This window comes from Saccopteryx bilineata, chromosome 2 (assembly GCF_036850765.1).
Source record: "Saccopteryx bilineata isolate mSacBil1 chromosome 2, mSacBil1_pri_phased_curated, whole genome shotgun sequence".
NCBI classification, from domain to species: domain Eukaryota; kingdom Metazoa; phylum Chordata; class Mammalia; order Chiroptera; family Emballonuridae; genus Saccopteryx; species Saccopteryx bilineata.
Window position 1 is genome coordinate 306,391,307 of NC_089491.1, and position 18,450 is coordinate 306,409,756.

The 18,450-nt window shown below is 49.1% G+C and overlaps 1 protein-coding gene across 2 annotated transcripts in view; it reads right to left on the reverse strand.

Moving 5' to 3' along the window:
• The window catches only part of SOX13 (SRY-box transcription factor 13), a 49,590-nt gene extending 38,531 nt beyond the window's left edge, over positions 1 to 11,059 (reverse strand). For both annotated transcript variants that reach the window (XM_066261634.1, XM_066261632.1), the window contains exon 1: positions 10,512 to 11,059. The gene's annotated coding sequence lies outside the window, so the exon portion shown is untranslated. The remainder of the gene's footprint in view (positions 1 to 10,511) is intronic.
• Positions 11,060 to 18,450: the final 7,391 nt, after the last annotated feature.

Here is an 18,450-nt window from a genome sequence, read left to right on the forward strand (position 1 = left end):
TGTATGGCAAATAATACAATAATCAATAAATGTAGACTAACAACTATAAACCTACTTTTGCCCACTCTGAATATAGAACCTAAAAAACAAAACAAATAAAACAGAAACAAACTCAGATACAGAGAACTGATGGTTGGCAGAGGGAAGGGGGCTGAGTAAAAAATGGAGAAGGTATTAAGAAGTACAAACTTCTAGTCATAAAGCACGCCTGACCAGGCGGTGGCACAGTGGATAGCGCATCGGACTGGGATGTGGAGGACCCAGGTTCGAGACCCCGAGGTCGCCAGCTTGAGCGCTGGCTCATCTGGTTTGAGCAAAGCTCACCAGCTTGGACCAAGGGTCGCTGGCTTGAGCAAGGGGTTACTCGGTCTGAAGGCCCATGGTCAAGGCGCATATGAGAAAGCAATCGATGAACAACTAAGGTGTCACAACAAAAACTAATGATTGATGCTTCTCATCTCTCTCCGTTCCTGTCTGTCCCTATCTATCCCTCTCTCTGACTCTCTCTTTGTCTCTGTAAAAATAAATAAATAAATAAATAAATAAATGAAATAAGGCACAAGATGTAATGTATGGCACAAGAAATAGAATCAATAAGATAACTATGTATGATGACGGGTGGTTGCTAGACTTAGGGGGGATCACTTTGTAAGGTACATAATTGTTGAATGACTATGTTGTACACCTGACCTGAAACTAATGTGTGGTACTATTATACATCAAATATAATTAAAAATAATAAATCTAAATGTCAAAGAAACAAGAAATAACCGTTAGTCCTTTATGCTCTGAGCCGGTTCCAACAAGGCCACCATGCACAGCTACGCAGACTGGGCACTGCACACTCTAAGAGCCACATTCACCTAGACTTAGATACTTATCACAGTAATTCTCTAGCAGGTAGCAGTCAAGTTCAGCCCTTCAATTTCTCAAATACCAAAGAGAAAGCTCTCCTGCTCCATACCTCTACCTCAGGCCAGATGTTACACGAATCCCCTTCTCTGTTCTCTGACCCTGTTTCCTGGTTAGGGTTCCTGTGAGTGAAGGCTGAACTCATCTCCCCAACCAAGAGGAAAGGCCTCCCCTCCCTGCACCTCCCACCCTAGCTAGGAGACCCCACTGACCTCACCACTGACTCCCTACTATTCCTCTCTCTCTGGCCCTCACTCTGGCCAGACTTCCACACCATCCACTGCTGGTGTGAGGGGGCAGCTGTGGTCCCATGCTCACAATGACACAGGAGGGAAAAGCTGGGCTTACAGAGAGGCAAGGGAAGGAAGGATGGGTGACTGCTCACTGCCTGGTGCTCTACCGACAGACTGGGACTGAAACCCCAACTGTGTGTAACCCAGGGACTCTGGGGGACTGAGGCCCAGGGAGGAGGGATGAGAGGAGCGCCTCCTTCCCTCTCCCCTCAGCAAGGCCCGCCTGGCTCTTTTTCTTTGCCCCCCAATCCACTCTCCTCTTTCCTTCTTGGTCTAATGTCCCCACTGTCTCCACAGGGCTTCAGTAACATTGCCTGGTCTCCCAGGGGCCAGAGGGGGCTGACCAAGCCCCCCTAGCTAGCTGCCTTTACACGCACGTGCGTGCACGCCCTCTCCACCAGCCAAGAAAAAGGTAGCCAGGCAAGACAGATAAAAGGCAGGGGCTGGAGGGCCACTCCCTTCTGCTTTCAACAGCTCCCTATTCATTCCTCACTGCCCTCTCCCCACTTGCCTCTGAGAGCCTGGTTGTACCTGCTCACAGGCTTCTTTCCAGCCCCTCCCCACTAACCTTTTGTTCACCCTTCCTTCCCCACCCCACCCCACCTCACCCCTCCAGGGACAGGCCGGAACCAGAGCCTCAAAAGGATGGGTGAATGACTTCAGGCTCCTTCAGCAGGAAGGTGAGGGGCACGGTTTCAAGAGAGCTTCACACCCCACACAATAAAACAAAACTTTCCTCGCCCTGCACTCTGAGGAGGGATCAGGACCTGCCAGGCAAGAGCTAGTTCTTTGGACTCAGCATGAGGGCAGCTGAGACCAAGGCTTCTGGCCATTTCTTACCTCCTCCCGGGTGCAAGGCCAAAGCAGGAGGCCTCCAGGGCCGCCCAGCCCGCCATGGGACCAGTCAGCTATCACTGGGTTCTAGTCCAGCCTTACAGGCTTCTACTCATATTTCCACTATTCCCCTCTTGCCAGGAACCCTTCTTTCTGAAGAATATTTAGTGTTGGTCAAGCCTCAACTCCTTTTGGTCCACCAGAGAGTAAGTAAACTGATAACTATTTTTTCTCTTTCACTGTTTTGGCAATTCTAGATATATTTAAAATCCTTTCCATTCTGATTACAAAAGTACAACATTGTTGGGCTACTTTTGGAAATTATAGAAATACACAAGTAAGAAAATAAATACAAACCACAATTTTTTAAAAAAGAAGTCAACAAAAGCTGTTGGGCTAAGGCAGGCCACAGCAGCTATGGGAGTTGGGCGAGGGCTGCTTTGCCTCTAATTGGCTACCCACTCTCATCTTGGACCCCCAACCCTGGCTTCCCCTTCAAATGGCTGGACCTGACCCCACGGTGTCTACCCCTGCCCCAACTCAGTACAGGGTCTGGAATTGCAAAGGGCACCTCTCGCCAAGCCAAGGAATGGGACCCAGCACCAGGCCCCCCACCCCTTCTGTGGAGGGGCATAAAGGGGGCAAGACCAGGCCCTCCGGAAAACAGTTCTCACCCCATCCAGTTCCACAGGCTGCACATTCCATTCTGAGTCAAACAGGGGCGGGGATGGGGGAGGTAGGATGAGGGGAGGAGACCAGTCTGGCCTCCTCTGGGGCGGCTCCCCCAGGGAGCTCCAAGCCTGGCAGGGATCACAGCCCTAAACCACCACGGGAAGGGAGCCAAGGGCTCCTGCCCAGTCTGTGGCCCCTTCCTGTTCTCTCTTCAAGTCTAAACGCTGAAACTCACCCAACCTTGGACATCTCCCCAGATGATACGAGGGGTTCAAGATAGCGGGTAACATTGAGACCCTCCCCCCCACCCTTAGGTTCTCTATGGGGCTTCATGCCAAGGCCATTTATTTTACTTTATTTTTCTTCTTTTTCCAAGTGCGAGGAAGGGAGATAAAAAGCCAGACTCCCCGCATGTGCCCCGACCAGCATCCACACAGCGACCCCCGTCTGGGGTCAATGCTTTGCACATCTGGGGCCATGCTCACAACCAAGCCATTTTCAGTACCTAAGGCAGAGGGGCCGATATGCTAGAACCAATCGAGCCATGGCTGCAGGAGAAGAGAGAGAGAGAAGGGGAAAGGGGAGGAGTGAAGAAGCAAATGGTCGCTCCTCCTGTGTGCTGTGACTGGGAATTGGACGCAGGATATCCATATGCCAGGCTGATGCTCTACCACTGAGCAAACCGGCCAGAGCTGCCAAGGCCATTTAAATGCCACTTCTTTGGGGAGGGGAGTCTGAATGCTGTGTTGTGTATCAAGGGCACGGGAACTGAATTCAGATTTCGTGGCCTGTGTCAGTCTTCCCAGGATGACCAAGGGCACCTGGGTAATGACGATATTTAGGAAAAAAGATGGCAATGGGAGAGACTGCCTCACTTCTTTCTTCTCTTGTACTACCCCATACACACCTCTCCCCACCCACCACTTCTCTGGCTGGAATCTTCAACCTTTGGGTACAAATCTCAGCCTCTGTTGCCCTCCCAGTTTGTCCCCCTGTGCACACCTGAGTTGTGATGACAGTTCACACACAGCACATCCTGGGCTGTGTCTAGGCCTTGGTTTTGCCCACAGACGACCTTGGCAAGAGGCAGGGAAAACCCCAGCCACGTTCCTCCTGACCTCACAGCCTCTCAGAGGTCTAACCACTGTTCTACCCAAATCCTCCTTTATAGCACCTAGGAGTAGGCACAGGGGCCGCAGGGCTTCTGGCCCCTCCCAAAGTTGGCAGGTCACAGGACCAGAGGTGTGTACAGGGGGCAAGAGAACCAAGAACACCTTTGGAGTAGCAGATGGCAACTGCAAGGTTCCATGCCATGAACCATGCAGGGTGGACAGAAACCTTTTCCTGGGGGAGGCACAGGGCCTTATCACCACCATGAGGCTTGAGGAGAGATGGACACATGGGTCTCTGGGCTAGGTCGTCCATGGCATTCAAGCTGAACCGAATGTTCTACCTCACTCCACCCCAACTTTAAGTGGAAACTACCATATCATTGCTGCTTAGAGAAAGTACTTTTATTAATTCAAAAACAAACAAGACCCTGGCCGGTTGGCTCAGTGGATAGAGCGTCAGCCTGGCTTGTGGATGTTCCGGGTTTGATTCCCAATCAGGACACACAAGAGAAGCTACCATCTGCTTCTCCACTGCTTCCCCTCCTCCTTCTTCCCCCCCCCCCTCGTTCTATTCCTTTCCTAAAGCCATGGTTCGAGAGCATTGGCCCAGATGCTGAGGATGGCTCCGTGGAGCTTCCACCTCAGGCACTAAAAATAGCTCCAATGTGAGCATGGCCCCAGATGGGCAGAGTATCAGCCCCAGATTGGGGTTGCCGGGTAAAGCCTGGTCCTGATGCATGCAGGAATCTGTTTATATCCCCTCTTTTCACTTGGAAAAAAAAATACTAAAAGTTAAAAAAAGAAAAGAAACAAAAAACAGTATCACCCCTAACCAGATACGCTGGCAGAGGCTGAAGGTGGCCCTGCTGACCGGCCTAAAACAAATCTCCCAGGTCTTTCCAAAGAGCTGGTAGAAGCACTAAGAAAGAGACAGTCAAAATGGGGTCACCCAGGCAAAGACTCCCATCCAGGGCCTGTCTTCCTGTTTGGGACAGGAAAATGGCAGGAGTGGTGGAAGTGATCCCCACAGGCCCTGGCTCCTCCCCTAGTAATAAGCACTGTGACAGCCTACCTGGCTAACACATTGGGGTTCCAGGAAAGAGACCAGTAAAAGGTGAGGATCACAGTGAGTTCCAGCAGGAGTAAGCCCTCTTAAGCAAACACTGAGCATAAAAAATAATTCCCATTCAAAGCACGATTTACTGTGAGCTTGGCCAGGCCTTTCCAGCACAGAGCCCTTTGCAAACACTCAGCTTCACCCCTGAATGTGGCTGGGGGAGGGGCACACGGGCACAGTTGCATTTGAATTCCACTTTTTCCAGAAGCATCAGCTTCAGCTTCCTAGTGACCTACTCAGGGAGCTACCCAAAAGGGCCAATCTCAAAGCATCCCCTGAGAGGAGAAAAGCTTTGCAGACTCAAATGTAGCCCAAGGCAACAGCAAACTCCAGACCCTTACCATTCATAGAGCCCTAATGCAGACATGATCAGATGTGAGCCTTCTATGTTCTAAGAGGCAGGGATTCTTGTTGCTCTTGTCCCATTTCACAGATGGGAAAACAGAAGCTCAGAAATGTTATATACCACGTATGCCCCACCCAACTCTAAATCCTTCTTACTTACTTTATACATCACGTTGCCCTGAATTTGCTAATTATCAAAGTAGCAAAATATTCAGGAGGGCCCCCTGTCCCCTTACCCCTGTTAAAGAGTTAAGATGGAGATAAGGATATAGCTGAAACCTGAGACAGTTCCAAAGCTAAGAAAGCATTGGAAATAGCCCTTCACCATCACTCATTCCCGCACTGCTGATTATGAAATCTGCGTTGGGGTGAAATCTTCTCTAGGCAAAAGCAGAGCATCCTATGGGGCAATGGTGTGTTGGTGAGACCTGTTGTCTCTACCTCCACAACAATCTCCCACCCTAATCCAAGACCTCAATTCCATACAGAACCACCTCCCAGCAGGCCTCTCTGCTTCTATCCTTGTTCCCCTTCAAGCTATCCTCTACTTAACAGCTGACGCAATCTCTCTTTTTTCCTTTTCTTTTCACTTATAAAAGCAGTTTGGGACCATTGCATAAGATTGGATAAATCAACAGAAGATACAAAAGGAAGTAAAAAAATGCTGTATGTCCAGTATCTTGAATTAACCTCTGTAAAAAGACAGCCATCTAGTATTCGTTCTATGTATGCATGATATACATGCATATATATATATATATATATATATATATCATTACCTTTACAAAGTTGGTACGACACTATATAGTTTCATATCATTTTTTTACACTTACTATAATAGTTTTCAGGTAATAAACTATTTTTTTAAGTGAGAGGAGGGAAGATAGAAAGACTACCACATGAGCCCCGACCAGGATTCACCCAGCAACCTCTGTCTGAGCTATCCTCAGCTCCCCGGGCCAATGCTTGAACCAACTGAGCCACTGACTGCGAGAGGAAAAGAGGAAGAGAGGGACAGAGGGAGGGGAAGAGAAGCAAATGATTGCTTCTCATGTGTGCCCTGACTGGCAATCGAACCCGGGACGTTCACACACCAGGCCGATGCTCCATCCACTGAGGCAACTGGCCAGGACCAAAACTGTTCTTTTATGACTATACTTTTTGTTTTGGGTTTTGGGGTTGTTGTTTTTTTTTAATTGTATTGATTGATCTGAGAGAGAAACATCAATTTGTTGTTCCACCTATTTATGCATTCATTAATTGATTCTTAAAAAATTTTTTTGTGTGTGGAAAGAGGAGTGGAGATAGCGAGGCAGACTCCTGCATGTGTCCCAACTGGGATCCACTCAGCAACCCCATCTTGGGCCAATGCTTGAGGTACCGAGTTATTTTTAGTGCCTGAGGCTGATACACTCCAACTATCCTCAGCACCCAGAGCCACCTCAAACTACTTGAGCCACTGGCTGTGGGAGGGGAAGAGGAAGAGGAGGAAAAGCAGATGGTCACTTTTCCTGTGTGCCCTGACCAGGAACTGAACCTGGGATATCCATACACTGGGCTGACACTCTATCCACTGAGCCACCAGCTAAGGCCAAAAAATTTTTAAATTTATTAATTGATTTTAAAGAGGAAGGGAGGGAGAGGAAGAATGAGAGAGAGAAAGAAAGAAAGAAAGAAAGAAAGAAAGAAAGAAAGAAAGAAAAGAAAAGAAAAGAAAAGAAAAGAAAAGAAAAGAAAAGAGAATCATCACTCTGTTCTTGCATGTGTCCTGACCAGGCACTGAACCTGCAACCTTGGAATATCTGGATGATGCTCTTAACCAAGTGAGCTACACAGTCAGGGTGGAGCTCTTTTGGTACAGCTGACACATGCACATGGTACTACATTGGTAAGGACAAAAGAGTCTACAGTAAAAACACGATTTTTTCTCCATCCTATCCCTGAGCCCTGGTTACTCTCCCCTGGGGCAACTCTGATTACCATTTCTTGTGTACCAAATAATCTTTTAAAACCATAAATCAGATCATGTCATGTCCTTAGTTAAAACTCTCCAACGGCTTCTCATCGCCCTGGCATAAAATCCAGGCTCCTTACCAATCCTACCAGGTCCAACCAGTCCCTGCCTCTGATTTCTCCAGTCTCTCCTTCCAGCCACTGCTGTTGCAAACCCTGTTTTGGCCTCAGGGATTTTTCATTTGCTGGACTTTCTTCTGGTTTTTGTGCTACTGGCTCCTTTTTATCCTTTAGGCATCACTGAGCTGTCCTCTCCCCAGGGCAGCTTTCACTGATTTCCCAATCCAGGACCACCCCTGCCCACCTCCCAACACATATGGTCTCTATCATATCACCCTCTTGTATTTCTTTCACATCTCATGGGATCTAATATTGTCTTGGTTACATATTCCAAGTCACTCACTGCCAGTCGCCTGCCCCTAGAATAAAGTCTCCCTGAAGGCAGGGACACTACCTATCTGTTCACCCCTGAAGCCCTGCTGGCACATATAGGTGTTCAACAAATTTCTGTTAAAGGAATGAATGGAGGTGACTGCATTGGTTGGTTCTCATCACTGAACACCCATTTGCAGGATCTCCAAGCACCAAGAACCAACTTCCTCGCCATCCTCCATCAATGCCTGGGGTGGGAGTTAGAGGGTCAGAAAAAGGAGAGAGAGGAAGGAGCCCATTGTGTGAGACAGTGTGAGTGGCCAGCAGCCACCTGCTCTTCCCCTCACCCAGCTCAGAATCAGCCAAAAGCTGTGATAAATCCAAATTCCTAGAAAATATTCTACATGCATGTGGAAAGCTGGAGGTGAAACTGTACACGGCCCATCACGTATACCCCAAATCCCACATCCATTCTACCCGGGCAGCTAGGATATTCCAGGTTCCTAAGCAAGTCCCAGCAACAGGCAACACAGACACTCTTCCCCAGGAACAGCCCCAGACCATCCCACCTGACTCCTCCCCAGGGCCCGAGACACCTGGGCTCCTCTTTTCAGACATTCACCTAGCCCCAGAGATACAAATGTGTGTCCAATCCTGAGCCAGCACTCAGGCCGGGTATTCAGGGAACACCCCTGGTGGAGACACTTCCTTCCTGGGGCCTGATTTCCACTGAGAACACTGCTGTTGAACCAAGATTGATTTTTTTTTTTTTAAGGAGGGAATGAAGAGCCTTTCATAAAAATTGCGAAGGAAGAGAGGGAAGAGGGAGAAGGGCAAAAAAAGAAAGATAAAAAACCTTAAGATGGAATTAAACAAGGAGTAAGTTGGATTTAACAAACCCAAAACAGGAAAGGGTGGGAAATGTGAGGTTGCTTCCTTCCCAGAGGTGGACAATTATTATAATTGATTAAGTAAGCACAACCCCAAAGTGCTCCTCTGGACTCTGTACAAGGTAGGTTAGTAATAATGACAAGAACAGTTAACATTTCCCCAGCACTTACTGTGCCACGCACTTCTATGAACTTCACTTTATTAAGACTTTTAATCTTGAAGACAATCCTGTGAGGTAGGTGCTGTTCATATTAAACCCATTTTTACAGACGAGCAAAGTGAGGCACAGAGCAGGGTTAAATTGCTCAAGATCCGATTGTCAGTGGCAATACCTGGATCTAACTCCAGAGCCTTGGTTATTAAACACTAAGCAATACTTGACTTTCAGTGATCCAAATAGAGGGGTCCCTACCTTCCTAGAGTTCCTGCCTTTCAAACCACTACTCCTTAACTAATTATTGGATGCCAGTTTCAAAGATGTGTGCACAACTCTGCCCATTTAGAAAAGTTAAAAGACTCTCCCGAGCTTATGAGGTGCGGAATTAGGACCAAAATGTGCTGAATTCCAGCATCTGGAGTGCCACTTCTTAAGGAAGCCAGGGAACCTGGAAACTCCTCCTAGAGCAGCAGCATCTTCGGCTGTCTTCCGCCAGATCCCTTCACCAGCGCCGAGGCGCCCTGCCCGGAAATTCCCACAGAGTCAAAGCAAACTTCCCAGGAAAACTCCCCGGCTTCCTCCTAGCCCCTGTCCAGGAGCCCCTGCCAAGAGCGCCGTTGGAGTCCTTGCAGCTGCCGTCCACCCTTCAGGGAGGGGGAGCTGCCGCTCGTGCGCTGGGGTCCTCCCGGAAAGGTCCAGGGCTGAAGTTCAAAAATCACTTCCCGCCCAAGCACAGCTCCCGGCCCCGCCCGGGACTCTCCGGCCACCACCAAGTCCCTGCCAGCTCCAATGAAGTAACGAAGCAGCTGCCCGGCTGGGTCCTGCAGCTGGAGACCCCGCGGGCGATCCCTGCGCGACTCGGCAATCCAAGCAGACTGTGTGCGTGTGTGTGTGAAGCGCGAGGAGGGGAAAGGAGGAAGGGAAAGAGGGGTGGAAGGAGAGATTGGGGGGGGGGGGGAGAGAGAGAGAGAGAGAGAGAGAGAGAGAGAGAGAGAGAGAGTGTGTGTGTGTGTGTGTGTGTGTATGTGTGTATGTTTACGTACGGAACGCGCGGGGTGGGAAAACAATGGCGAACCGCTGGGAACCGAGCGACTAGCCCCCCACCCCCCACCTCTCTACCCCCAGGCAAGATTTGCTCTTTACATGAAATAGAGATGAAAAGATTCTCCTCCAACAACCCAGGGCCGGAGGTGGGGGTCGTAAGAAGAAGACTAGGTGGGAGGTAGGAGGGAGTGAGACGGGAACAGCCGGAGTATAAAACAAACAGGATGCAGCGCCCAGCTGGTCGGTGGGGGAACCGACCTGGAAGGGTGGGAAGGGTGGCTTTGGCTAGAGACTCGCAACCACCAGGGTAGAGTGAGGCGGGGGGCATTCGTCTCGACGCTGGCACCCAAGTCCCACTCGGGGTGCGCACAGGTACCTTAGGCTTCCCGCTGGGAAATCCTATAACTGGGCGAGTAGACAGCATGGTCTGAAAGACCTGATACCACTCGGCCAGGGGCGGGCGTGGGGACCCCGCAGGTTCGGCTGGCGCGGAGCGCACAGGCACCGACACCGCAGCCACCCACCGCCTCACCAGGCGACCACTCCTCTACACAAGAACACTGTCTGTACCCGCGAGGAGCCCCCGCTGGCCGGCGTTGCTGGGGAAATATGGGGGGTCCGTCCTTCCTCGGAAAACTTTGCCAAGGATGGAAACTCTCAAAGATGAGAGCCGGCGTGTGCCCAGAACCGTGCAGGCGCGAGTGTCAAACTTCCGAGGGCAGAGAAGGGGCGCCGAGGGGAGCACTTACTACTCAGCCCGCCGCCGGGCTCCGGGTTCGCTGCTCCGCGCTCTTGCTGCTCCTCCGGCTGTCCTCGCGCTGGCGGCCCGGGCTTCCAGCTCACATGCCCCGCCACGCAGCGGTCGGGCGTGGAGCGGGGAGGGGCACGCCCCCCGCTGTTGGCCAGGGACTTGCTCCGGACTCGGGGCCGACCCAGTGCGCGTCCAGCGACCGGCCGCCGTCCGGAGCGGAGCCTTCCGCGAGCCAGGCCGCTCTTCGCCCTCTGCCCTCTGCCCTCTGCTGCGGCCGTCTCCCTGCCTTCCGCGGTCCTGCCCAGGACTCGCCCGGACGCGGCGCGGGCCCGCCGCCCGGCTCTCTGGCTCCCGGGCTCCGCGCCCCGGCTCGGTCCCAAATAGGCCCCCCGCGGCTGATCGCTGCGCCTGGCCTCAGACCTCGCCCGCCGCTCCCGGGAGGGTGCAAGGACCCGCACTCACACACTTCAGTTCCAAGCCAGGACTAGGAGCCCGACGCTCGCGGCTCGCGGCTGCGAGGAGACTCCACAGCCTCAGAGGAGAAAGAGGGAGGGAGACAGAGAGGGCAGGGGGAGGAGGAGAGAGGGAGGGAGGGAGGGTGGGGAGATGGAGGAGGAGGGAGGGACAGAGAGTTCCCTCCTCCTCCCTGCAGCCAGGTCCATCCTGGCATCAACAGCTGGAAACCTCTGGTGGAAAGAGAACCAAGGCTTCTGAATGGCAGGGTGGATGGGGTGGAGAGAATACAAGAAGAACGTGATTCTATCTACTCCCAATGCCCAGGAATGAGGGTCCCTACAGAGACTCTTTAACTCCTTAGGGCAAGACCCACTAAGTTGTCCATCCAACTCCCCAGTCTCCTAACCCCTTCAAATAGACTCGATTTAAGGTTTTTAAAACTTCCACTTAAAAATCTCCCTTAGAAACCTGATCCCACCCGCAGTTAGACAGCTTCCTGTTGTTTCAGACCAGTCCCTAGTTCTGTCATTTTGCACTGGCAAACAAGTCCTTTGTCTTTTTTCCCTGGCTTACTCTTTATAGGTGGGTGTAGGGTCCTTGCTGGACATGGCCCTTCCCCCTCCCCAGTCACATGGGCCCATGGTCACAGATTCTGACTGCAGGCCATAAATAAGATAAAGGATAGTAAAACTGTAACTAAGGTTTTACTAAGAACAATGGAATTGAGTCACCAGATATGTATCAAAGAGGGACCATACAGAACTGCAGTGCATACCCTTCCCCCTACCCACTGTTTACCTGCTTGCTTGCATGTAGACAAAAAGTTTTGCTTGAATAACCACCCAGGGCTTAGCTATTTAAACCACAAACCCACCCACTGGACATGGAACTTTCACCAACTGGCCACCATCAATGCTGCCCCTGTATGTAAGTAACCAAGGCTGACCACTCCATCTGGTCCTCCTTGTGGCTTCTTTGGAATCCCACACCAACACCAGATTCAATTCTGGGTCTGGACTTCCTGTATTACAATCGGTGTACCCAACAGGTTTGTGCAATCCCAAGGAACCCCTAAATTGAGTCAACTACCAGTGACATGTGAAGTGAGGGAATGCCAGGGGAAATCCCAGGCTGTCCAGCTAGCTGCATATGGCATGACATTTCCATGTCAGTGGACTCTTGGGTCCACCAAGGGACTGGAGGGATGCCTCTGAAAGTCCTGTTAGTGTCCTAGCCACCCTGAAGGTGATGAGGGAACATTTAGGATGGAGTAAGAGGAAAGACTTAAGGAGAGCCACGGTAGCATTTGCATGGCTTCTCCTGGGTACTTTGCATGCAGAAGGTACACAGTTAGCTATGAATAGAAAGTATAGAGTTTGGAGGAGGAACTTAAGCTAGAAAGGGACATGTGGCTTATGCAAGCTGATAATAAAGAATTTTTGGGAAAATAGCTGGAACAGACGAGCAAGCAGTTAACACAGTGGTAGTCAACCTGGTCCCTACCACCCATTAGTGGGCGTTCCAGCTTTCAGAGTGGGAGGTAGCAAAGCAACCAAAGTATAAATAAAAAGATAGATTTAACTATAGTAAGTTGTTTTATAAAGATTTATTCTGCCAAATTTAGCGAAAATCCGACATAAAGTACTTGGTAAGTAATTATGATATTATTATATGCTTTAACTTGCTGTAATTCTGCTTTATAAATTTTATAAAGTAAAGTTACTTCCCTACTTTATAAATCACCAGTACTGTGGAACAAGTGGGTGGTTAGAAAATTTTACTATTAGCCCTGGCTGGTTGGCTCAGTGGTAGAGCGTCGGCCTGGCGTGCAGGAGTCCGGGGTTCGATTCCCGGCCGGGGCACACAGGAGAAGCGCCCATCTGCTTCTCCACCGCTCCCCCCTCCTTCCTCTCTGTCTCTCTCTTCCCCTCCCTCAGCCGAGGCTCCATTGGAGCAAAAAGATGGCCCGGGTGCTGGGGATGGCTCCTTGGCCTCTGCCCCAGGCGCTAGAGTGGCTCTGGTCAGACAGAGCGATGCCTCGGATGGGCCGAGCATCGCCCCCTGGTGGGCGTGCTGGGTGGATCCCGGTCGGGCGCATGCGGGAGTCTGTCTGACTGCCTCCCCGTTTCCAGCTTCAGAAAAATTAAAAAAAAAAAAAGAAAAAGAAAATTTTACTATTAACAGAGATACAAAAGTGGGCGGTAGGTATAAAAAGGCTGACTACCCCTGAGTTAACAGAATTAGCCTGCCGTTTTGCTTGCAATCGGGCCACCTTGGCTCTGGCCTGAGTCAGAGCCGTAGTTTCTCAAAGTGGGTAGACCCGACCACTGAAAGTGACTCTGACTCCAATGGTTTCCAGGCCATGCAGACTATGTCCCTGTGGATTTGGTTGATGGCACGGTGCCACATGACATGGCCTACTAAAGTAATATCTCTTCCTCTTTGGGGCAGTGTAATTGCAGCAACTTATCCACGAGTTAGGCATGCAGCATGCTATTTGCAACCCTAATATGCAGGGACCAGATATGGAGACCTTTATGGCTGACATGAGGGACCAAGTGGTACAGACGGTTCTTCCCATGTATCTCGGCACTCTCATTCCCATTCTTCCCCCCAATGCGGGACAACTTATACAGGTTGCAGTCCAAACAATCTCCAATTTAGAAGTAGAGATTATGAGGCAAAAAAAGCGGGTGAGACAAATAAAGGGAAGAAAGCAGGAAAAGAACAAGAAGGGAGAGGCTGCCACTGGCAAGAAACCATCAAGGTTTCCTGTAAGCAGCTATGAATAGACCTGTGAAAGTGGGAGTAGACACTGCCAGGATTGATGGGGAGCCCAACTGGGTCCTCCTCGCTCTTTGGCAGCAATTAACAGAAGAGCAGAAGTGGCAGCCCTGGCCTAAGACAAGTGTGTATTCCACGGAGTAGACTCCATCCATGGCTGCCACTCCGTCAGTCACACCACTACCAGACATCAAGGACTTCCTGGTTCAGTTGCCCCCTGCACACCCCCAGGATGACTGTTAGGGAGGGGGTGACTTTTTGCTCCCCTAGGAAGCAGGCTGAGGGACCCAAGTGCATGGGGCCACTGGGGACTGGAGGCCACATGTAAAACTAACCATTTATTGATCCCCATGAAATATCCACTGGGTATTGGCCCTGCATGGACACTCATAAATGGCAACCCTGAACACTTCAAGGGGCCTTTATCCATGATGGATGACTGGGGGATCCGCTATCCTTGTGCCAGCCATCACTTTGACCCTTGGGATGGGACAACACTCCCCTCGTTCCTTTCGAATGTATATCTTCCCCATTCCTGAGTATATTGTTGGAATTTATGTACCGGTAGGCATGAGTCTGCAAACTACCATTAAGGTATTTCACTTAAGAGCAAGGGTAGTGAAAGCTGTGCTACGGTGACACGCTCAGCATGTCCCCCTGCAGCTACCAGCGCCTCGATGGGTAGTGAGTGTCTGCCAGTCCCACCTGCCAAGGGGGCATGCTGAGATAACAGCAACTATACAGGAATTGGCCAAAGTAAACATAATTTGTCCCATTCACAGTCCCTACAATGTGCCCATGTGGCTTGTGCACAAGCTGGACAGCACCTGGCACATGACAGTGGACTATGAAGAGTTACTGCATGCCCTTACCCCTTGCATGCAGCAGTTCTCAATATCGTAGACTTGCTAAAAGCTTTGAGTCACCAGCTTGGGACATATTACTATGTTCTCTACCAAGCTAATGCCTTCTTTTTCTGTAGCTGTAGTTGAAGATAGTTAAGACCAATTTGCTTTTACTGGGAAGGGGCAACAATGGACCCTCACTGTGTTGCTTATGGGATATCTACACAGCCCTACTATCTGCCATGTGCTTGTGGCAACTGATTTGTCAGTCTTGTCCAGGCTGGCAGAAGGGCTATTGTATCATTACATTGATAATATGCTAACCTCTGATTCTCTTCCTGCCTTAGGGAAAGCAGCTCCCTCTTTGCTAACCCACCTTCAACAGCAAGGATGGGAGGTCAATGAGCATAAAGTATAAGGCCCTGGCTAACCTGTCATTCTTGGGTGTTATCTGGTCAGGTAAGACAAAGGTGATTCTGGCCTCGGTCATGGAAAAGTACAGGCCTATCTACAACCACAGTGGGCCAAGAAATTGCTGGAATTTTTAGGTTTGTTAGGATATTGGAGGGTCTTCATGTCTTCATTCTTCATCTGGCCCAAATGGTGTGGGCCCTTTATATACTACTGCAGAAAGGGGCTGCTTGGGATTGGGCTGAGTACCACGAGCCAGCTTTTCAGGCCACTAGGCAAGCCATAGCCTCTGTCCAGGCTCTGGGCATAATCAGCCAGAGCCAGCTGCACATAATGTGTTGCAGGCCCTACAAGCCATGGCCACAGAAACTACCAAAGTAGAGGCCCTAGGACACAACTCCCTAACTTCCTGGCAGATATCCCTGGGGGCTAATCTTAGCTATGCTTTAACTGGTGTAGTAGGTTTCCTTCTCATTTTGCTTGTTTTTGCTTGTAGCTTATACTGTACTTGTGGTATCTGGATGCAATGTGCTACTAATGCTCTACCCACACCGGAATACTTGTGGAAGAATTGTGCATAGATTTTGAGGTGGAAGAGCAATGCTGAGGTGGAAGGTAGGGTTGGTTGATGCTGGATGTGACCCTTCCCCTCCCAGTCACATAGAGCCCGTGGTCACAGATCCTGACCACAGGCCATGAGATAAAGGATAGTAAAACTGTAACTAAGGTTTTACTAAGAACAATGAAACTGAGTCACCAGATATGTATCAAGGAGGGACAATACAGAACACCGCATTCCCTTCCCCCTACTCACTGTTTACCTGCTTGCTTGCACGTAGACAAGAAGTTTTGCTTGAGTAACTACCCAGGGCTTAGCTATTTAAACCACAACCCCACCCAGCAGGGTGTGGTACTTTCACCAACCCAGCTGCTATTGGTGCTGCCCCTGTATGTAAGTAATAAAGGCTAAGTCCATTCTATCTGGTCCTCTTTGTGGTTTCTTTGGGATCCTGCAACAACACCAGACCCATTTCCAGGTTTGGATTCCCTGTGTTACAGGGGGTGGATTTCTTTAATTCAATGTATGGCATCTATTAAATACCTACAATGCCTGGCCCAGTTGGTGTAGGAGACACCAGGATAAATGAGAGAGTGCCTTGCCTTTTCTGGATTCCCACTTTGTAAAGGAGACAGATGAGTGAACATTTAATACAGTGAAGTGCAAGAGAACTGAATTGAATTGCCCTAAGTGCAAGAGAACTAAATTGAATTGCCCTGGCTGGGTAGCTAAGTTGGTTAAAACCTTGTCTTGAGTTGCCAAGGTTACCCTGGTATGCCAAGGTAACGGGTTTAATCCCCAGTCAGTGCACATATAAGAATCAACCAATGAGCCTGACCTGTGGTGGCGCAGTGGATAAAGCATCAACCTGGAAGGCTGAGGTTGCTGTTTTGAAAGCCCAGGCTTGCCTGGTCAAGGCATATATGAGAGTTGATGCTTCCTGCTCCTCCCCTCCCCTCTTCTCTAAAATAAATAAATAAAATCTAAAAAAATAAAAAGACTCAACCAATGAATGTATAAGTGGAACAACAAATCAATGTTTCTCTCTCTCCTTCTCTCTCTCCCTTCCTCTCTCTCTAAAATCAATTAAAACAACAACATAAAGAGTGCTGAGATAAGGTAAGCACATGGAGCATGGGACCCACCAAAGGCACTAGGGTGTGGGGACAGGATCAGAGTCTTCTTGGGGAAGGTATCATGTGAACTGGGTCTTGAAAGGACCTATGGGATTAGAGTAGGTTAAAGGAGTGGCAATCATGGAACTGCAAGTAATGTGCCCACAGGGTAGGTGACCAGAGTACCAGCAAGTGATAGTTAGCTGGGCACATAGACCTTCTAAGGGCATGGGATTTCATCATTCCCCAGTGCCTTTCTTGGCTGAGTCTTTCTATTCACCTTTTAGTTCTCGGCATAGACATCAGCTTCTCCAGAAGCCTTTCCTGACAGGCCATTCCAGGTCAGGTGTCCCATCTTTGTAAGGATTCCAGAGCCCCCAGCTGTATATAGTATGAAAATGGTTCATTTGTTTATCTCCCCCCACTGGACTGTAAGCTCCATGAGGTCAGAGATGTGTCCAGGGGTTAGTAAAGAGCCCTTGAAAAATACTTGTTGATCAGTGGGTTGATTAAAGTGAAATGGAGAGTCAGAGAATGAGTCTAAGAAGAGCCTCTGCTGAGATCATTCTAGCTGGGGCAAGGAGGCCAGTGACCAGACAATGGCAATAACTTGAAGCAGGTCTGTGCTATCCTAGGGGTAGGGAAGATGGAAAGGTGGAGTCAGGTGGGGTAGGAAGGTAAGAGAAATGGATATTAATTATTCATGGTCTGGCTTTTGGATAACTATGGATAAAGGCATTTCAGAAACCACGAGAGTTACCCAGGTGCAGTGGTGGGATTCAACCAGTTTGCACTGGTTCAGCAGAACTGATGCCTAATTTTTTGTTGGGTTTGGCGAACCAGTTAAAGTATCATGTGTAATCAGGGTTCTCTCTAAGGCGGATGCCTGGGCAGCTGCCCAATGTGGAAATCACAAATTTACATTCCTTACTCGTTTTTACTGTTCATCTGCGCAACAGTGTATTCTAAGCACCTGTGGTAATGTTCATTCCGTCTATAGGTGAAAGAAAGTTGATGGAACTATGCTTGTAATATTTATTTATTCATTTCATAAGACTCATTATACCTTTGATGAAATACTACATTTTAATTCCCTCACATTTGTTACTTCAGTAAACATAACGTAAAGAAAAAAAGTGCCAAACAACCAGGGGGTGACAAGCTGTCATTTCTTTCAGCTTTGTGTTACACCCAAAATTCCCTCAAGATATTATAAATGCACTGGTGTTCCTCAAGCAGTGACACCAACAGGGAGCTAGGACACAATGAACCAATAGAAATATAGATTTCAGTGGTTATCTTATCACTCATTTTGGAAGCTGTGGAAGAATGCTCACAAGTTTCCCGTGATGATCAGGTTTGTTGTACACATTATTCAATTGTATTTAATCTGCATAGTCTATGCCATTTACTAATTCAGCCTAGAAATTTTTATTTAGTATCAATAAAATGAAGAAAATGTTTGTTCTGACTGATATTTATCAATAGTATAAGCACAGTGCTTTGTTTATGATATGACCACAAACAAACAAAAAGTTCTCTCAAGAGTCTAATGACAGACATCTTAGAACCAACAGTGTAATAATTTTTAACTTTCAGTAACCACCACATTAAATGGAGGATGCTGAACAAGTAAAATCTTTGCTCTCTAAAGTTGATTCTGTCGATGTATCTGAGATTACAGGTCATACACTGGGTAAACCAGCTGCAAACAAAACATGTCCCATGACGGCTGAGCTGAAATGCCCTAAATAGTCACTGCACATT